This window comes from Amphiura filiformis, chromosome 5 (genome assembly GCF_039555335.1).
Source record: "Amphiura filiformis chromosome 5, Afil_fr2py, whole genome shotgun sequence".
NCBI lineage: Eukaryota > Metazoa > Echinodermata > Ophiuroidea > Amphilepidida > Amphiuridae > Amphiura > Amphiura filiformis.
The window spans coordinates 5,020,502-5,043,717 of record NC_092632.1 but is presented as its reverse complement, the minus strand read 5'-3'; the positions used below and the strand labels follow the sequence as shown (position 1 = coordinate 5,043,717).

General features: G+C 37.3%; 1 long non-coding RNA gene across 2 annotated transcripts; it reads left to right on the top strand.

The window, feature by feature from the left end:
• Positions 1 to 863: 863 nt before the first annotated feature.
• On the top strand, positions 864 to 16,408 carry LOC140152516 (uncharacterized). 2 transcript variants are annotated; one of them, XR_011859025.1, is made up of 4 exons: positions 9,382 to 9,509; positions 10,624 to 10,763; positions 13,061 to 13,251; positions 13,769 to 16,408. It is a non-coding gene; the product is annotated as an uncharacterized lncRNA (long non-coding RNA). The 2 variants fall into 2 exon arrangements; XR_011859026.1 differs by lacking the exons at positions 9,382 to 9,509; positions 10,624 to 10,763 and adding an exon at positions 864 to 996.
• Positions 16,409 to 23,216: the final 6,808 nt, after the last annotated feature.

Genomic DNA, 23,216 nt, shown 5'->3' with positions numbered 1-23,216 from the left:
AAAACACAGGAACAAAAACGAATTTTTATTTCTTGTTTTTCTTTGTCTTCTTATGAATTGCATTTAAAGCCTATTGCAACATCTGCTGAGGAGGACGCCCTCAGTATTTTTCAAAAATCTGTTTTACACGATTATAATGTACTTATGCCGTTGTGTTTTTATTCTTTACTTTGTTTGTTTTGATACATTCTGTATTTTTGCTACTCGTGGTGCCTTTGACAATGCATCTTCCCAGAGATGATGATCTAAGCCTATAGACGAATCCACTAGCCAAGTGATGGTCAGAATTTATTCGGCCATTATTGGGTCCCCGCCGCACCAAACTGGTGTTGTGACTGCCCAATTGAGTGAATTGAATCCGGTTAAAAATCGATTTTATATTGTATTGTGTTGTAAACTTTCATCATTCTATAGTCTAAATATAACACGGGTGATGGAATGCAGTTTAAAATCCCCGCCAAGGCCACACCATTTCACATTTTAGGTGGGATGTACTCGACGGGGACCCAGCTATGGCTGCCACTGAGGTGTAGGAATGCGTGAAATTAGATTCGTCTATAGGGGAGGTCCGTGTTGGCCAATTCAAATTATAGCACGCAAGCTGATATCAAAAATCTGTATGATTGGTCTGAACAAAATCACGGGCTGTACAATTCTGCTTTTAAAAATTACTCCCCAATCAAACTTTATTATATTGTTGAGGAAACTAAATTGCTTTGAGAATGGGATCAAATTGACCTTAAATGTAATATGTAGGTTAATGAAATGAAATGATACTGTAAGGGGTAATACAGTTTCAGTGAGTAATATCCTTCGAATTAATTATTTGAAATAATCGATAACTTTTTTCAAATTACAGATACATATCACACTCTTACTTCATCATGAACAAAATACTTGCAGTTTGCATAGTTTTGGTGGTTGTCGTCAACCTAACTCACGGCACATTATTGGAGAGGCTGCTGATGGCGGAGCTCGAGAAACGAGTAACTGGGGGTAGGCACACATTAAATATTACGAAATTACTTCCATGTATGAAAATATGAAATGGTGACTTAATTTAATTATTTTGTTCACGGAGTGAACTATTCCTCTGCTTAAACCCATATCTCATATGCACATTTTATCCCTAATACGTCTTGAATTGTATCCCACCATCCCTGTGGTTAAGAGGCTAGGAAATAATTCCTAATATCTCATACTCAGATTTGTATGCATTTATCTAATCCCACCCCAAATGACAAGGAATATTTAGTCAATCTAATCTTGTAATGAGACATTGCCAGTTAAGAAAAGTTAAGCCTTTTTCTTAAAGCCAGCCAATCGCATGATTATAATAGACTTTACCGATTGGTGAGCAAAGTCAGTACGGTATTTTCAAGCAACCGATCTGCTGCTAACCAGGGCTGCCAGCTGAAACTTAGTCCCTTTTCTTGAACATGATAATTATGTTAAGAAACCAGAAACATCCATGCTTTATAGAAATTAAATAAACATCTCAAAAAGAGTAATTACCCCCCCCCCCCCCTTAAATAATGGCCATTATTAAAAAACGGGCTATTGTATTACAAATCTGTAAAATACGTTGGAAGCAGCATTTATTTCTGCGCATTTTGACACCTCATTTAGATACGATAGCCCGGAAAGCAATAAACACTGGTCAATTTAATGCAGTGAGGTCCCGATTTGAAAGTTGCACTTACAACAATACAAAAACACTCAGATATCATTACACAGATTTCCATTATACTGAATACAAATCAACATAATTTTCAAACATTGATTTAAATGTACGCTGCGACGTCAATATTTAGACAATTGCTACAAATGAGGAGTCAAAATGCGCAGAAATAAATTCTGCTTCCAAAGCATTTTACAGATTTGTAATACAATAGCCCGTTTTTGAATAATGACCATTATTTAAGGGGGCGTAATTACTTTTTTTTTGAGATGTTTAATTGCTTGCTTATAATTATTTTCTGTCAATAATCAGAGCCCCAATATATTAATGGCAAGTTCATGTATTTTTATCATCTCGTCTGCCTGGTTTGTGAAAGTATAGGCCTATTGAAAATAAGTGTCTCCATGAGGTAGTATGAGTAAACATCTTTACAAGCCTTATTTGCATTGTATAATTAAATAATGTTGGACGTGACGTCATAGACGTGACCCAGTAAAGAAAACCATCTTATAAACTGGGGCACTCCAAAAATCCATGCTACACTAAACACCAATATGGATAAGGGAGTCTATCTGGATCCGGAGAAAATCACAGCCAATGAAAGAGAGCCCAATGAACGGCGACGAGCGGGCCTTCCAACTGTGTTACTTCTATGACCAATTAATCAAGAGGGCGTCATCATATTCCGATGACGTCATACCATCCAACAAAGAATCGATTGGCATATACCGTTCAGAAAGGCAACATACTGGATTGCCAAAACTGTATGGAAAACGTGATTTTTTTAATTGGAATTATAAGCTCTGAAAACTTTGAAATCAAAAAATACATATATCTATTCTAGCGATCTGTAATTCGTCTTATTTCTGATGCACATGCATTTTCCATGCATACTCATGCTGTACTTAAAAGCAGTTTTGTTAACTTACACAAACAGTGTGTTTTGTTGTGCATTCTGAAGTGATCTTGGGTAAAAGGTGTTCGGCCTTGGGTCGCCACCCAACAAGATTAACATATTTTGGTTACGAGATTATCATTTTTATTTGTGTATGACCGTAGGGATAATGATTAGTATGACCACTGTTCTTCAAGTTGTTTTTCCTTTGTGTCAATATTTGTTCATTGCACAGATGACCAAAACGGAGTCGGGTGGGTACTCTCCAACTGTTAGCGTATTTTGCGATTTTTTGCGCCACGGCATACTCCATCTAAGTTGCCCAAGTATTAACCTATCACATAATTACTCTTCCTTCTCTCTCTCGCAGACTATTCGGATTCTCCGTGCGCTTCAGGAAATACAGATTTCTTTGGTTGTGAATCTGGTGGAGAAATGAGATGTTACCACAACACAAATAAATGTGATGGTGATGCAATCTGTGATAAACGAGAAGATGAAAAAGGATGTCCATAAAAATTTGCTCCCGGACGAATACGTAAGCAATTTACTGGTTCTTGTTGATGATTAGGGAACAACCCAGAAGTTCGATGAAGTCCTATAAACGAAAGTCCTTTGCGTTACGGAGGGAGGGGGTAAAAATGTGCGATTACGTTTGTAAAAAAAGTAGTTAAAACATCAGGTTAAAGTTGACCTCTTTACGCATGTAATGTATTTAAAATTTTAGTATTTTCTGAAGTACAATATTGACATTTTACAGTGGTTGCTTCAAATTAAATTCAAATCGAATATAGAGTGCTATGGCAAGCTAAGCGGCTCAGAACGTGGGACTAGCTACGCGTAGCTTCTTTCTCGTTACGTGCAGCTTATTAACCAATCAGATTCGCGGTTTTAAACACGTGGAGCTGATGTAAACATCCTCTCTCACAAATATTACGTTGTTAATTTTTGTAAATGAAAATATCTGTAGTATATCAGCAAAAAATGGTATAGGTGCTATTAAAGTAATATCTGAACAGAATGATGATTGTTCTATATTTAGGGGGGCTATCATTTTCTTCGGAAGGGGATCCAAAATATGGGGGGGTCTTACTTTTTTGAAAAGAAAGATAAGGGGGAGGGGGGTCATAAATTGATAATGACAAAATGTAGGGAGTCACAAGATGACTACAGATAGTGTGTTTATTGTATTCAAAAAGACTGATTTCAATACAATTTTAGCCTGTCTAGGGGGTAAGGTGTATCGGTGGTGAAAGTCGGGGATCATAACATTTTGATGCCGAAATAGTGAGGGCCGCAATTTATTGACGCCGACTTTTTGTAAATTTAGGACCCCCCCGTTCCGAAAAAATGATGACCCATTTTACTCTCTCCATATTTACACAGTGGCATGTGATATCGCTTTCCCTGCAATATCTTTACACAGCGCTTTACATCAGTAGTAGTTGTTGTTTGACCTTCATATCCCCTGCACCGCTAATACAGCCCGAGTATAAAGTTACTTGCTATTATAAACACGGTGTAAACTTGGAAACACTAAATAAATATGCTTTGTGTCATTTTAGCCAGGCATTAGCAACATGTTCTCTTGACACGTGCTGTGATTTGGCCTCCTTTACCCGTTCGTTATCTATGCTAATTCCGTAAATTAATTACAAGATAATAATTGTGAAAGAGGATACCTATAACTATACTACGCGCAGCTAACGACCCAACCACGTGATTAAATTTGACTATTTTGATTGGACAAACAGCTGCTCGTAACCAGAAAGAAGCTACGCGTAGCTATTCCACGCTTTTGGCCCCCTTGGCTTGCCATAGAGTGCGGAACTCGCAACCTGCAACTTGAAAGTTCATTCTTTAAAGCAGCTGTACCGAGCTTTGATTCTTTTTTATTTGAAAATTCAGCAAGTCATAATTTTTTTCGTGACAAAAAAGGTATAAGAAATATATATTGAAATAAAATGTTTCTTAAACCGTGATCTGGTGATCAATATCCTACATAGCATTGTCGTACCACCTCCACAACCCCATCCACCATAGCGACGACCCTGCAATATCCTATGAATACGGGTTGGAATTTTCGATATTTGACACTTACGTTAGAGGGGAGGGGGGAGGGCGTTAGCCTTCAAACGAAAGAACTTTAGTTTATAGTTTTGGGTTGTTCCCTTAGTAGTAAAATTGTTATGTTTACTTCTTTTTGATTAGTGTAAATTTATTTGTGTTTACTTACGTGTTACTCGCCCAGTCCCAAGGATAAATCGCATGGTGATAAAATAGAGCGCTCCGGCCGTCTTACAACACGTCTACCACGTATACGTAAGCAAATTTACCGATTCTCGTCGTTAATCTTGCTGGGGTTTTATTTTGGGGTCAAGGGTCATTTCCGGTATAAAACGAAGGATCTTCAATTTAGATGAAAATGTTCTTAAACAAATCCAAATAAAGGTGATGTTAATATACCTCAGTGACGTTTCGTGCCGTAACACAGCACTTCTCAAATTGAAAGACCAGCTTTGACCTTAGACGTCTGTTGCTTCCTATTGGTAGCTGACGTAGATGGCTCTGTCATCAACTAATCATAGACATGCGGAAGGAAGTAGTTACCACAATCCCTGTTGAGTGTATTAGACTGCTCCCTCTTTCGTATCCTTATTGGTTCCTTTTATGTGTCTCCTTTTTCTGTTGGTTTCAATGATGTCTATCACATGATTGTCCTCAGCGCTTTTAACTTCAACAGATGTTTTTTCTTTGGGCCCTGGTATATATATGGTCCTATGAACAGCTGATGAAGACAAAGTAAACAACATGTTGAGTGATGAAAAAACTATTTGTTTATTTTGTTTGTTTCTTACTTTCTTTATTTCTTCTTTACCCTGGGTCCATATTCTAAGAGAAATTTCAATCAGCGATTCACATCAGCTTAGGAGAGTCACAAGAACTCTCTGCTAAATCATAATCTCCAACTACGCGGTCTTACTAAGCTATACAGGGTGTCTCAATAAAAATAGGCCCTATGGATCGGGGACATTCGCCACTTGCACGGTTCCGCCATTATGCACTATATGCAGGGGAGAGCCTCGAACTGGCAGCATACATGAAAGGAAGAATTACGTAACCTTACACAGAATGTTATATGACTGGTTCAATTCCCATTCATGTATGCTGCCAGTTCGAGGCTCTCCCGCACATAGTGCATAATGGCGGAACCGTGCAAGTGGCGAATAACTTAAAATATCAGCAGTAAAATTGAAAATTTCTTGCAGATTCAAAATCCATGAAGTGTCTTCTATAGATTGGTGCATAAAACATAAAAATCCGTTCACTCGTCACTGAGATAATTGGGAAACTACAAATAGACTAATTTTTGGACCTTTCCAATGGGACAATACACATTAACAATAATATGCTGCATTGTATTTTAGATTGCAAGAAAATAATGAAGTTACGGGTTGACTAAGTATTGCTGGTCGAAACAGCCAAAAAGATCGATTTTCATTATCTAAATCAATATATATGCTATTGAAAAATAACACCTTGATTTTTTTGCAAAACTTCATACTTTGAAAACTTGCTTGATTTATTGTTGTTAATGAGTACATGCACTTTAAAAAGTGTATGAAACTGGAACGAAATGCCGTCTATCATATGAAAATGTTGACCTTTCATATTGAAGATATAAAGCTTTTCCCCCACAACATAAAACACACACACACACACACACACACACCCACACACAAATATTGGGTCTTCTTAGGAAACAAATCGATATCTTCATTGTGAAAGGTTAAAATTTTCAATTGATGGTCGGCTTTTCATCCTAGCTACATACACTAAGTACATATCATAAGATTTACATTTAAAATAGACTTGGTGATTTATTAAAGCATTATTTACAATATTGTTTCATGCAAGCCAGCCGAAGCCGACCTACACTCGTCAGAATATGACACTTACGTTAGAGATTTATGTAGTTTACTTCGAGGATGGTTGTATATCAAAAATACAATAATTGAATAAATAATATTTAAATATATAATTTGATATCAGAAGGACATTCCTCGTATTCAGAATAGAAAAAAATACTGTGCAAACGTTGCTTTCCGAGCCCGCGAGAAACGTGTGAAAATCATTCTTTTATTGATAGATTGATTATGACCTCCTACTCAGCCACATTTGGCGTTTCCTTATTTTTATCTTGTTTATAATAAACTACACATTATTGTGTATTACCCCATTGGAATGGTCCAAAAATGTGTCTATTTGTACAAACTTAATTATCTCAGTGACGCGTGAACGGATTCGGATCATTTTTGCACCATTGTTGAGCAGACACTTCATGGTTTTTGAATCCTTAGATTTTTGTTTTATTTTACTGCCGATATATTTTTAAGTTACGCACCACTTTCCATAGGGCCTATTTTTATTGAGACACCCTGTACTAGTCATGTAGTCTGTTCGTTTGTATAATTTAGTTTGACTACGTATAATTTGAGTTGATGTTATTCTCATTTTTCTATTGTAGGCAATATTTTCATTTGATGTGTTACTTATGCTTAATTGCTGTCGCCTGATATTGTCTAACTTGTTTACTTCTTCCGACACTTCTTTAACATTCTTCTTTTGTTTGTTTTACACAGACTATAACGGTGATTGGACCAGGCCAACGCAACAGACCCACTGGAAATTGGTAGAAATAGAGTAGATAATATGGCTACAATATTTTCATAATTTAGTTTTTTAAGTTTAGTTTATTTCGGTCGTCAGCTGCTTGATCAGTATCGACGGAAATCAACTTTCGTGGATCTAATGTAGTGCTACAAAGATTCGAATTTATCTGTTTATATAAGTTAATAATAAAAAATGCAACTATGTATATATAATTTAAATCATTAATACAGTTATTTAAACTTTTAAAGATAAAAATGAAATCAGAATTTAGTAAAACTATTGAATGAATGAATGATCTAATTGTGATATTGATATCAATTGAGTTACTTAAATTATAACAATCATAACTATGATCTAAATAAATATTACATGGCTCTATATGAAGAGCTTCATTGCAAAAGCCCTTACATCCACTTTTTGACTTTTTGAGAAAAACAGGTTTTTTAACTGTGCAAGTATTACTTATTCGATTTTATTCCATTTGGGTTTGGATAAAGTATTGATGAATAGAAACTAAAAGAATAGGTTTGGCACAATTTTCAAGCCTTCATTTTTATTTTATTATTTATTTTATATCGTGCCTTTTGTGGATGTAAGGGCTTTTGCAACAAAATAAATTTACCCCTTTTCCAGAAACTACATTTGCAATCAAATTTGAGTCCATTTGTTTACACTACTTTATGTAACTTGAATAATGCTTTCAAAATAAAAAAAAATTGCAATATCTCATTTACTTTTTTAATTATGAATTTTTAATTAAATCCGGCAAAATGCCATTTTTGAGAATTTCCGAAGCTACAACTTTTGTTAATTACAATGATTTTTTTCCAAACATAGTCCCCCCCAAAACAGTTTCCTTTGGTTTTAATAGTTCACGAACATTCAAGGCTACTATTATACATCAAAAATTATTTTCCTAAAGTTTTATATTCATTTTAAGTTCAAATTTCCGGAAATTCCATAAGATTTCCCAAACGGGAAATATATGATATCTCGGAAGGGAAGGTGGTATGAAAGTCAAACAACCACTAAAATGTGTATTTTTACCCACACTAAAATGTTATGCCAATAACTCAATTTCAGCCAGATGTGGATGGTAGGCCTTTTGCAACAGAACTTTTAATATATAGGTAGGCGTTCACTATATTTTGTAGCTTGTTTTTGTTTTTATAGGTTTTTGTATATAAATTATATTGCTCGGTATATATTAATCAAAAGGAATTATGCTTTCATCTGCCATTTTTGTGATCAATACAACAATTATCTGTCAGTATCATACAAATAGGAATTGAGTCATAATTATTAATTAGTTACTGATGATACGATTCATTTTTAGTTTTCATGAGATGGAAAAAAAACCAATGCCAATGATTAAACTAGACATTGCAATGGTCTTTTGAAATAAAAATGGCCCTGTAACAATTAATCTTCATTTGTATACAGTGTTTGATTTATTTCGTACTATTCATTGCAAACACATAAACATTTAAATGTGATACTCGGGATTTTATTCTCAATTATTACTGGAATTTATCTTCCAGCACAACTTTCACAATATATTTTTTTACAATATTAAGCCCATAGACCTCAAAGCATGCATATTTCCTAGAGTTCTGTAAGCAGGTGATTTCCCTGCAAGTACTGCCACAGAGAATGGGCCAAGCAGGTCCATCTTAAAGAAGGTGAAACAGTGGTTCCGAAGATGGCTGCGCTGGTGATCTACCACTGAAATACCTGTAAAATTATGGCAAAATATTATACTAAGTGTATTTTTTTCTACCGATGTGACAATAATTTAAAAGTTTGGATTATAGTTCCTATTAACTTAAGTAAATATAGTTTGAAGTTCTGACAGGATAATGATTTAGTTAGGCCTATATGGGCGTAAGCACTTACGGCGTAAGAATCCTGACCTCTCAATTACATGGATGTGTGTGCTTATACGCTGTGTGTGATTGCACATTAGAAAAAAAACATTTCCCCGTAATACACGCTATGCACCGTATCAGATGATCTATGGTATTACACCTTCGGGCTACATCTGACAAATAATAATTATAGGTTATGTTAATGAAATCAGTTACGGCAGATAAAAATGACACTGATGGGTTTACATGAAACAATGTATTTCATCTGGGGCGTGGATTGGTTGCTGCCATATAAATATCGGGGGAACCGACGAGCAATATTCAATATCATCTGCTGTCTCAGGAAGATACTTTGGATAGTGTACTAACACACCACTGCATAATATCTCAGGTATGTATGTTATCGTTTATGGTTGATGAAACTGGGGAAATGTCATGAATTGTAAATGCTTAATTTGTACATATATATACTATGGCTGCTACTGAAATAAGGGTTCAACCGATTCAAATAATATATTTGAAATTTATAAAAAGTTAGCAAAATTAAATTGGGCTTTGAAATAATTTGGGAGCTTTTATGCGTTGTTTTGCTCACCTTGCTACTTATTTTGGATTAATTCGTTATTTGTCGTCAGCATTCCACTGCAATATGCGAAGCACTGCAGTATTTTATTCGTAGGATTCATGTTGCACTTGAACCAACTTTGGAGAATCGTAACGATAACGGTATTTGCAACACGCCGTTATACCACAGACTCTCATTTTGATAGGGTCTGTCCAAAGTATTCTAGGATACTTTGGTCTGTCATAGCGCTACTTCGTCATGAATCACAATCAAAACAATCGTAAAACGATATCCATGGCATGGTAGATGCACGATCCAGTAACCACTTTGTTGTCTAAAATATGATTTCACACTTTTACTTGATTTTTAACTGTAAAAGGGAGCGTACTCAAAATAAAACAGAGCAGAAACAGAATTTGCATTTCTTGCACATATTTGTCGTTCTATAATGTAATGGGGAATGCTCTCAATTCCTGGCCATGCATATTTTATGAGTCAACTTTTAAAAGGATTAGGATACACACATATTTTCATGTAAATGGTTTACAATTTTTCACTGTTTCCGGCGTATCAAATCTTATTTTGATTCCGAGGTCACCTACAAAAATCTGAATAAGGTATCAATATACATTTGCCTTCATTTGTAGGTAATATTCCAATGTATAATCATACTTAGTTTGAAGAAGCTACCATTTACAGAACCAAGGTTATTAAGAGTTGAGGTAGAACTTATTGAATAACCCTCGTATGTTGGTGACCTTAGTCATTTCAGGAGATATTCATCCGGGATATTCATTTGGGAAATTGAAATTCTAACACGCAAGCTGATGTCATAAATCTATATGATTGGTCAAAACAAAATAATTCAGGTTAATGAAATGGAATGATACGAGGCAATACAGTTTCGATTATAGATCTTTGTACCTTTGTCTAATTACAGATATATCGTCATATTTCACTCTCATTTCATCATGAACAAGGTACTTGCAGTGTGCTTAGTTTTAGTGGTTGTCGTCAACCTAACTCACGGCACATTATTGGAGAGGCTGCTGATGGCGGAGCTCGAGAAACGAAGTGGGGGTAGGCACATATTAAATATTACATTTTACAAAATTGCTCTCTTTATGTGAAAATTTGAAATGGTGAAAATTGCTGTGTTGTACTCCTCGTATACGTTAGTATAGACAAGATTTCATGTCGCTGAATAGGTTATCCAGGATTGGGGCTACAATAAGAACATTAGAAAAGTAATGAATTGTGCTATAAATTGTATATCACAAAATAGACAGTAGCTCTTCTGTCTATGATCACAACTTGAACACAATCCATTATCTCTACCCGAGTAATTTAATTTGTTTACATTCAGAACTATTTCATGAGAATTCACTTTCATGTAATCACAACAACAAAGTCAGTCAGATCTATATATTACTATCTATTTTGGGAATAAAGTGAACTGCTGGGACTTTCCAGTCTTACCAGTTTGGTATTTAAGATCATTTTTGGCATATTTATAAGAGTAATACAAGTGTGAGCTTACAGGATCATGATTGCATCTAGACTTGGCCAAGTTTGTTTTGACATTCTTAGATCAGTAAAATTAATACTAATGAATCTTCAAATATGTAAAATTCATGTATACCTATAATAAATTCATGTATACCTGCAATAAAGTTAAATACATTTTAACTTGGAAATACGACGAGTTGCGTTGAGTTGCGGCAAAAAGTAATCGATAGATCAACGCAACGCACCGCAACGCACCGCAACGCACCGCAACGCAAGTGCGGCGTAGTATTAACGGACCTTTAGTCCTAATCATAACCCCTGTTTGATAAGTTGTCTAACATTTAGACATACTTGATACTTTATGGAACGTGGTGCTAGGTGCAACATGTGATCCATTATAGACTAGCCTTTACAAAATGATAAACGTCCAAGAAACAACCATAAGTAAAATTGGTGATTTGACCAATAAGGGGTGTATGACATTAGCAATGCTTGAATAGGCTTAGCCAGGGACCAAGGCTACAACTATTATGGGTTCTCAAATAAGAACACCCCTAAAACCAGTCAATTATTTTGTATTGCTAATGAGATACAATTCCAGACAGAATAAAAGAAATTTGAAGTACGCCAAAAGGGCGCATCTTTCCAAAAAGGGAATTTGCATCTTCCTTCGATTTGCTGAAATATGGTTTATGAAGCTAAGGGACACGCCTGACAATAAAAGTGGACCATAATGGATGGTAATTGTTCCCAGAAGAAAGGAGAGAATAACGAAAGTTTGGAAATTGTAGTCTGTGCAAGGATTTGTACGCAAACGATATAATTATATTCATGCCTCCGGTGGGCTTTGCTGAACAAGTTTGAACCGGGGTAGGCCTATACATCAGAGGCGTCCGAAAATTTAATTACAGCAGAACTTTGTATCAAAAACAAGAAGCTGGTAATATTATAATATATCTGTTGTAGTAAGATCTGTGATTTATTATGCACACGCATTGGCCATGCATATTGTACTATAAAAACATTTTTTGTTAACTTATACAAAGAGTGTGTTTTGTTAACTGCATTCTTGAGTGATCTTGGGTAAATTGTGTTATCGGCCTCCGTTGCGGTTGCGACTCACTGATAGCCAGAAAGGAGTCAAGTGACTCTCAAAGTAGAGTAAACTAGCACTGACTCTCAAAAGTCGCCCGACTGTCAGAAGAGAGTCAGTCTGTGGAGTCAATTGACTCTACCTTCGGAGTCATTCACGACGCGGTAATTATTTGGCACTGACTAGGAATAGGACCTGACTTTCACTACAAAGTCCATTGACTCACCCCGTAGAGTCATACATTCAGAGTCATCAACGCGGCATCCCTAGTAACGACCCATAATTCCAATGTGCATTGTTACGATAGCAGCCATTTTGCATTATGTTGTGGCTGGTCAATTGCACGGTGTTTCATGTAGGGCCAATGTGATTTGGTATTTTGATGCTGTATGCAAACTTGGTCTTGAGCCGGATTCAACTGTAAAGTTTAATACGGTTATAAGCTTAAATGTTTGATACTGTGATCAGTGAATTGATCACACCATGACAGACTACCAATATAGAGTCATTTAGACCATAGAGTCGAAGAGTAGCTGGACTCTTCTTTTAGTGCTGTGGGTTGCAACCTGCAACAAACTAGATATATTTTGGTAACGAGGTTATGAGCTCATGTGTTCTTGAAGTTTGTTCAGTTTCCTTTTTGTCAATATTTTTTTCATTACACAGTTGACCAAAAATAAAAGGTGCGGGCACTCTCCAAACCTTGTGTATTTTGTGCTAGATATTCTCCAAGTTGTTCGGGTATTAATCTATCACACTTCCTTCTCTACCACAGCTCCCTATTCGGAATCTCCATGCGAAAAAGGAAATTCTAAGTTCTTTAGTTGTGAATCTGGTGGAGAGTTGCGATGTTACCACAAAATGAATCAATGTGATGGTGATGCAATCTGTGATGATCGCTCAGATGAAAGGCCACCAATTTGTCCACGAAAATAGAGCGCTCCGGCCATCCAACAACACTAATACGTAAGCAAATTTATCGGTTCTTCTTAATATTGCTATGCTTATTGCTTTTTTTGATTTGTTTTTGTTTTCTTGTTTGTTTGTTTGTTTGTTTGTTTGTTTGTATTTAATTTGGTGGATCGAGGCGATTGTATCGAAAAACCTAATAAATTAACCACCAAAGTTCGTGATCTTTTTGCGTTGGAAAAGAAATCACGTAGACATGTAGAGTGCTCTCTCAGGAACATCTACTCTCTGATTAAAGGCTCATTCAATGATTTGCTCATCCGGACGATCTAAAAGTCATCAAAATTCAGATTTTGATTCCTTTGTCATATTGTCATAGATGTGCTAACATAGGCTGTTAGTAGTTCAACCGAACATGAAAGATGTTTTTATTTGGGGCAATATTTCCATTTGATGCTTTAATTATCCTGTGATACATTTGTTGTCTGTGTGATCGCCTGATATTGTCCAACTCTACAATTTAGATTCTTTCGACATTTATTTAAAAGTCTTGTATTCTTCTTCTCTTTCACAGACTATAACGGTGATTGGACCAGGAACAAATATCAAGAGCTATCTCCAGAACCACTCAACCAATGCTGTGCTTGTTGTTTGAACTCATTTAATGCATTTTTCATATTGTTTCCAAATATGGTCATGACAATGTACAATTCTGAAATTAAAAGTTCAGAAGTTTGAAATTCTGCAGTCAACTTTCGTGTGGAGAAGGTTTAGTTTCTTACCAGTTGTCAATATTGCCATGATTACCATTTAATATTGACAAAAAAACAATACGTGGATAAATGTGTAGTGGTACAAACCGTCGTTTTATCTTTTCAGTTTCTGTTTCCGTATCCGTATCCGTTTTTGTAAGTCATTGTTATTCTGAAGTGGTAGTCTCCCAGGTGTGACCAATCTTTTATTCTAGCCTTTTGTTAGTTACTTAAAATTTGAAGCTCGTGAATTTCAGTTTTCGTTTTGATAAGTTAAATTGATGTTTTACATAAAACCTAGAGATGTGCGGTTGGGTGCTAATCTAGACAAAAGAAGAGTCTAAATTTTACGGTCCTAACATGATGCAGTCATGTCTACAGTAGAATTCATCTCGACCTTTGCAGGACTTAAACCCCATTAAAAGCTATTAAACCAAGATAATACTCATTGAAACAGCTCAACTGATTAAATCGGATCTTCTCTGGTTGTGCACATGTGTCTGTTTTATATGTGCGGTATCGCTATGAGGTGCTATAATACAGCTTCAGTTGGGTAACTGATTATAAAGGAAACGCAAGGAAACAATGGTATGTGGACCTTTGTTCACGAAATGAGACAATGGCCTGCTTTTTGTTAACCAGCATTCTTGAAAATGAGCAACATAATGATTGTTGACTTAACACGGTTTGGAAATAATTTCTTCATATTTTTGGTGTTATCTGTCGTTTACATATCCTTCCTAAAACACAAAAGTGCAACTATTTCCAAACACCTAAATTAGCTAAAAATTTAGGACATGTTACAAAACTATATTTTCTAGAATTTCATAGAATAGTTTAAATGTAGCTTGTACCGTTTTTTGTGGCATCCTTCAGAACGGAGCGGTCCGTTACCAATATAGCTCAATATTTTCGGTCAAATCTCCATTCAATTAACACGGGGAGTTGGCTAGCTATGAGCTAGCTATGCTTTGCCCTCACTCATATTCTACGAAAGTGCGACTATTTCTGAACATCTAACCTAGCTGTAATTTTAGGTCATGTTAGAGAAATATATTTGCTAGAAGTTTGGAGAATAGTTTAAATATTGGCCGGTTATTTTTCACACAGTGATGTTAACTAGGCAAATGCAATATACTTCTAACATACACTATTTGTAAAGGTCGCGCGTCAATGGTGAGAGCACTGTGTATTGTGTATAGGAAAACAGACAGTAACTGCAGTATGAATTCGCGGGAAATTGTACGGCTTCAATTGACTTGTGTTTGGTGTATATGCACTTACGCCTAGACGTAAGTGGCTCGTAAAAATAGTCTTGCATTGAAATAATTATATACTAACCATGTTGCCAAGTAATAGGCAAAAGTCTTTCATATTGGCGATGGAACGAGCGTCTAAAATAGTCAAATATCTCCCAATGAGGCGCGTACAAGTGGTGATTTGGTAATCATGTTTTATATTGAAATGCAATACAAAAGAATTGCATTGGAGCAAATATAATGTATTCTATTCATTCGTACCAATGGCAGGCTAATCTGATAATTGGTTGGGTCTATATGCAAGGCTCGGGTTTATTTTAAATGTTTATTTTTGCAGAGCTTATTTTCAGTCATGGATCATACTGATAAATTTCGCAAGGGATGGAGAAGGAGGGAAATACTTGAGACTGAACAAGTGAGAGTGGGAGGGGTGAGGAAGAAAGAGAGGAGAGGGAGAGACTGAAAGACTAGAAAGAGAAGAACTCGAGAGGAGAGAGTAGGTACTGGGGAGGGAGTGGGGAGACTGATCATGGGGGGTTGGCAGGAGGAAGCAAAATAGGGAGATAGACATTGATGGAAGGGCGACACTGTGGCCATGCACAAGTGCTTTGGGGTTCGACAGGCTCATAAGCGGACCTTTTGTGATTTTAGGGCTTTTTTGCAACGTTTTTACAGAAAAAAAGTGGACTTTGTCATTCAGATTGGCATGCATTTTGTCAAATTAATGTAGATCAATTTACCAATGTTAAAGACGAGAGGGCGCTAGACCATTAAAAACACTGGTGTTAACATAATCTTTTCTCTCCCAGTTTTAATGACATAAGCAATCACCTCTATTGAAATAAGCTGATTGGTACTTCAGAGTTAACAATGAAGTCAGATTACAGTAAACTTACTGAATCCCTTGCGTTTTCGTATCTGAACAAAAGACTTACGGAAACTGAAAAGATAAAAAGACCCAAAGAATCGAATAAGGCCTAAAAAATTGTTTGATTGGCGTAATTTGACTTACCCTAGGCCCGACCCTAACTTTAAAAAATAAATACAAATAAATAAATTTAAAAAAAATTTCCAAAACCTTTATCAAGCAAAATTAATTTACAGCTTAAAAAGTAAAAAAAAAAAAGAATCCCGACCTATCTACCCTATTTTTTATGTTACGCCAATCAAACAATTTTTGTTTAGACCTAATTTGCTTAATAAATATGAGAATAGCAAAACTAACTGTGATATTGAAATCAATTGGGATATTAAAATTATAGCAATGGCACTAAGCTCAAATTCACAATTATATAACCATCACATGGTTCCATACCGTATATCAGGTAGAAGTTCACTATATTTGTATGTTGTTTTAATTTTTTTTTTTAATATTGGCCGAATTAAAAGGAGATAATGTGATCAGTGAAAACAAACATTTAAATAAGAATCTATTCTTTATGCAAATCACACATTATTGCTTTAACCAGCAGTCTTCTTCTAGAGTTCTTGCAATGTTCTGGACGGCTGATGTATATATCCTTATTTTCTTGTCCTGCGAAAATCAACAAAGTCCATTGTACAGCTGCATACACATATCCATACGAATACAATCCTCACACGAAAATCAGAACACGAAAATGATGCTGATTTCTCCAATCACTTATCTTCTTGCGCTGCTTTCTCCAAAATCATATCTCCTTGCGCTGCTTTCTCCAAAATTGGTTTCTTTCACCAATCACTCTTTCTCCAGGAAACAGGCTTCTTTAATACTGCCCCGCTGTATTTGACAGATATGTGGTTTAAAATTACCAGACTCCAGTAAGTCGACAGAAGAACTTTAATCCTTCGATGAGGAAGAGCGCATTCGCGTACTCATAAATCTCCTTCGTTGCTTTTTTAAAATTGCTCAATTATTGGCTATGTAAACTGGTTAAAATGCACTTCTTTTTTAAAGCACGAAGACCAACACACATGTGGAGTATTACAATCTCCCATGACATTCTGTAAAGTTCAAACTCCAGCCTCCAACTTTTATACAACATATATGCATTTTAACAACAAAGCAGGATTTTTTTATCTGAAAGGTAGCACCAATACATGATTTAAATAAAATGTTTGAGTGATTCCTGGTGCAAATCAGTTTGGGAAGCACGCTTTGCGAATTATCGGGATTAATAAATGACTCCTAAACCATGTAAAGCTATGTAAACGCATCAACTAAAGCGGGTCGCAATTCTCCCGATTCATTATCTGAAAAAGGGTTGGTTTTTTTCCTGGTCAAGCATAATTATGTACATTATGAAATTTAACTGACCCCATGGCCCTTTCGTTGCTTGAGAAATGTATGAACTATATTTTAGAAGGTATATTTTCACATTTTTTTTTAACCCAAAGAGAAAGGTGTGAAAAACATTTGGGTGATTGATTGATTGATTGATTGATTGGTTGCTGTTTTTAACTCGTACCCGGCAAGACTGAGAGTTTACTTCATTTCTTCCTTCCATTCTAAACTACAATACAGCACATTATGTGTATTGCCCCATTGGAAAGGTCCAAATATGGGTCTATTTGTACAATCCCCAATTATCTCAGTGACGCGTGAACATATTTTGCTGATTTGCACACCATAGACGAAACATCATGGTTCTTGAATCTACAAAAAGGTTTCAATTTTACTGCCGAACTTTTAAGTTGCGTCCCCTAATCCATATTTTATTGAGACATCCTGCACAGTGTCATCGCCCCGATATCTTCATCCGGGATCTTCATGGCAGAAATCGCCATTGAATCCACCGCCACGCATGGCCATTTTGTATCGACCTGTTTAATAGTTTTGAGTCGCATAATGGGCCGAAGGACATCTGACTAAGGCTACTGACAATAGCCCCGATTAGCTCGGTGACTGACCTCGCTGTCCGGGTCGAGCATGGTACGCCCCATAGGTCATATGCTTTTAGATTACCTCCACGATTGGCCTATACACTGCGCTATATAATTCGGCACATATAAATCAGAATTATTGTCAGTTTTTGACTCAAGACGCAAGCTACTCTCTCAAGACGCAAGCTAACGACTATCATATCTGTTCAAAATATATATTCAAGTGCAAGGAACCACATCTGGTTTCTTTATACGAAATCATTTACGGGAGATTTTCATCATTTTCTACCCCGGTATCCACTACCCCGGTATCCAAAGATTTTCTATCATATCAAACTCGTGCATATAGACGGTTTGACCCCAAAAAAATTGCAACAAAAGGTTTTTAACTGATTGGGGTACTATGGGACCTCAGGAACAACAGAAAAAAGTCCTAAAAAATCGGGCTACCGGAAAGTGGTTTTCCAAGATGGCGTCCAAAATGGCCGCCAAAAATCTTAAAATTACTATAATTCATTTATTTTTCACCACAGAGTTGGAATGTTGGTGTCTAAACCCGTATTTTGGGGGTAAATGATTTTATTATGATCAACAAAAATATTGCAGAATGATCAGATAACCTAGAAATCCAAGATGGCGTCCAAAATGACCGCAAAAACTCTTAAAACACCTTATAAATTTACTTATTTTTCACCCATGAGTTGCAATTTTAGTGTCTACACCCATGTTTTTGTGGTCAAGGATTCCTCTTTGACTAACAAAAATATTTCAGATTAATCAGATAGGCTATAAATCCAAAATGGCTTCCTAAAATCTGGTATTCAGGTGATAGTTTTTAACGCAATAATGATCTATTGAAAGTTGAAATTTTAGTATCTACACCCATGTTTGGAGGTCCAACCAAAAAAATTAAATATAGCATCCAATATGGTCGCCAAAATTGTTTTATACTGTATATATTACTTGTCGTTTGAGGTTGGTAGTGACGTGTCTCACTATGATTGGTTGGAAGTGAGAAAAACCTGAAAATGACTTGAACTGTTTATATTATCTTACATGTACTTCCCAGTGGGTAAAGACAACAGCCACAAAGTTGCCAGCACTGATGGAGTCGAAAAAAATGAAGTGCGATGGTTGGTTGGTTGGTTGGTTGATATTTTTACCATCCTTTAAGCAGGAGTACTGAGACAAATCTCCTAGCTGAAATAGATTGCCCAATTTCAGCAATGATAATATAAAAGTCAATATTGGTGAGACACAATAGGCATTTAACTATTTGATTGGTGTATGGGTTGTCACATGAGTCAGTTTGGCAGGGTCCACATCCAGCATGACATGGTAGTCCGTATCTTCGGCAGCTGTAGCGAGGTGGGCAGTTTTTGCAATTACAGTGGATCATTTTGAGTAGGTTATCAGGGGCAGCCTTCATGTCAGTCATGATCGGAACCATCTGATTGCTGTCTATTTTCCACCCCCAGTCCAAGACATCCATACCATTTTTAGTCCCCATCCAGACCATAATCTGGTAGTAAACTCTGAGGCAGTGAAATTTGGTGAAGGATGCAGTAGGAGGCAAACGTTCAGAAGTGACAAACGATTTTGCAGATGTTATCTTCTTGACAAATATGTTGTAGCGCAGGGTTGCAAGTGAACTCTCCCCATTGCTGCCAAACATAACAGCCATAGCTTTGCTACCAAAATCCTCAATGATTTGCCTTGACTGGTTTGGGAGAATGAAGATATACATTGCTTGACTATGGGATCGCTTTTCACAAGCTTTTGGAAGGCTGATTTCTTCCCAATACCAAAAACCCTGGAGGTTGAATCACACCCGGTAAATGCGTGGATGAAGAGGAGCTGGGAACATAAATCTTCACCTAGGATTGCCTTCAGTCGGATGATGTCATACACTTTAATATCTTCAGTTGTGTCAGACCGGTAGTATGTTTTGTCAGACCGGTAGTATTATAGTTCTCTGGCATGTGTATCTGCATAGTAAAGAGCCAGGATTAATAGATCAGTGTCTTCTCCAATCAACATTGTAGATTGTCGATGGGAGCTTTCTACCGCCGCTTTAACAATTCTACATCTGCATCGTTAGTCGTAATGAGATCAATATAGTCCTTGCTTGTTGCTAGCTCTTGACAAGAAGTCATCTTTTTTTCCTGAAAATTTCGTCTCTGCAGTGAAGTAAATAACTGGATGGACACGTCGTTGGTGTGTATTGTCTTTGATGGACGGACCTCCACCATACCCATCAAATACCTCAGTTGCCAATCCATAATGGCGAACAGTGAAGTCTATGACTGTGCAATCAACCCATAACTGTCTCCAGTTTTATGGTACTCGATGCAACAAGGAACCGCCATCATGGACGTAATGATCAGTTTTTGGATAAGACTCTTTGAGGACTTCGTAATCACCCGTGCACGTTGCTTGAATGTTCAGCGATAGTGGTAGCTATTTGAGGCTTATCTGCTTCTCGGAAAATGTTTCTAGCCTCAAACAAGGTGGGAGGAAATGTACTGAGGTTGTTATCCATAACCTGTTTGCGACACTACTACAAACCGTTGAAATAAGAGCGCGTGGTCAATGGTCTGATCTGGAGCAATTGGTACAGCAGACAAATCTCCAAGGGTTTTTGCCTTGTCTTTCCGCTTGAATGATACTTTAAAGACTGGTTGGTCATGCATTTTGGCTACGATTGCCATACCAACTGACTCATACTCATGAACATTAACATCGGCATCGGCCACTACACCATTCACAACATTTCTTAAGGAAGGGTCTGAAGAGAAGGGTAAGTAAGTATCCAACTTTGAACTTAATTTCAAAGGTGCGATCTGCCATGTTAGCGCAGCGGTAATTCCCTCGCTTTGCACCACTGAGGTCCCGGGTTCAAGCCCCGGCGCGGCCCAAGGACTCATGTGCACTTGGTTTATCCCGATTCCATGCTCGCTCTCGCAGGTTTTCTCCGGGATCTCCGGTTTCCTCCTGTATCGCAAAAATCGGTGATTAGTTGTTTGGTTATCAAAACTTCCTTCACCCAATGGAATTTGGGGAGCTGCACAGATAATTGGTGGATGTTACAATCTAAATGCGGATAGGTGTGCGCCGTTCGGCAGCAACCTAGTTGATGTGATCTGATTGTGATGATTCACCATTGCAGCGAAATTACAGCGCTTTGAGTCCTCTAAGATCTGGAGAAAGGCGCTTTATAAATCCAAAATTTATTTATTTATTTATTTATTTATGATCAGAGCTCTGGCCACTCTCAACATCTTCTTAAGCCACAGTTTACTGGTCTTTGACCTAGCTTGTAGTTCAGACTTTCTTTTGTCAAGTTCTAGCTTGATCTTGCCCAATATATCAGATGTCTCAATACTCTCCAATGTTGTTTCCCCTACCATCAAAGAAGAGTACACATCTTCAGATTCATCCATCAATGTCTGAAATTGGGGATTATCATGCAGGACATCTGATACAATCATTTGGTTTAGACACTTGTCTACCAGCAGTGGCCCCGGAATGCTCTTTGGATAGACTTTCCAGTGAACATATGCACAACAGCATTTTCACCATACACAGATTCTAGGATGAATGAACTTATAACGCGCACAAATTTCCAAGGGATGCAAGGCGCGAGAAGAAGACAGAAGGAAGGGAAACATCATATTTGGGGGAAGAGATTAGTTTTAAGGAGACTTTTAAAAGTCCCAATGCTATGGGCCATTCTGATGACTATTGGCAGCTTATTCCAAAGACTGGGGCCAGCCACAGAAAAGGCAGTATCCCCAGCCAGTTTGAAGGTTCTGGGGATAACAAGCGAGTTACCAGCCGATCGGAGATAGTATGAGGACTGGCGGATATGGAGCAATGAAGAGAGGTATTCAGGAGAATCCAGATTGACACATTTGTAAGTGTGGACAAGCGTACGAAATTTAATTCGTTCAGCCACAGGAAGCCAGTGAAGCTGGGCAAGTAATGGGGATGTGGAAGTGAATCTGGGCTTCTGGAAGATGAGGCGGGCAGATTTGTTCTGGATACCCTGCAGACGTTGAATGTTTTTCTGAGGGATGCCATTAAGGAGGGAAGAACAGTAATCAATCCTAGACAATATAAGGGCACGCACAATGTTATTACACGTGTTGAAGTCAATGAAACGTCTTATCCTGCCAAGATTCCGTAGTTGCCAATTAAGGGACCGACAAAGCTGAGTGATATGGTCGGACATCTTCAAGTTACCATCAAATACAACGCCAAGATTTTTTATTGAGGCGGAGGGTTTGATAACATGCTCATCGAGGTGAAGAGTGTAAAACTTCACCAATTCATAATGAGTAGCAGAGGCGGCAATGAAATATTCAGTTTTTGCCATATTGAGCTTGAGCTTGTTACTCTGAAGCCACACCCTCAACTCATTGATGCAATTAATGAGTTTAAAGAGGGCACAAGCCGCATCACCAGGTATAGCAGGATCAAAGACGCCAAACAACTGAACATCATCCGCATAAAAATTGAATTGAACATCATGGTGACGAATGATCTGACCCATAGGAATAGTGTAATAACAGAAAGCCTGTGGCCCGAGAACAGACCCTTGGGGTACACCATGTTTGAGAAGAGCAGTCTCGGAAAACGTGCCCTTAACAAAAACCTGACTAGTTCTGTTGGTCAGGTAGGTCTTGAAAAAATTCAAGGCAGTGTCAGTGAGACCAAATTCTTGACTCAACCGCCGCAATAGAATACCATGATCAACTGTATCAAATGCGGCGGTCAAGTCAAGTAACACAACAAAGACAGCTTTCCGGCCATCAACAGCTCTCATTATTTGATCGTGAACATGTAGGAGGGCTGTCTCAGTGCTATGACCTGTCCGGTAGGCCGATTGGAGTGGCTCGGACAGGTCATGGCTGTTGACATGGTACGATACCTGAGCAGAGACAGCTTTCTCTATGAGTTTCCCCACAAAGGGCAAGTTAGAGACGGGACGGTAATTAGATAACTGTTGATTGTCAAGGGATGGTTTCTTTAACACAGGCGTGATAACAGCTTTTCTTAGGTGAGAAGGAAAAATACCAGTGGTTAAGGATGAATTAATGATCTTCACGAGCACAGGTAGGAGCAAAGTAAGATGTTGTTTTAATAG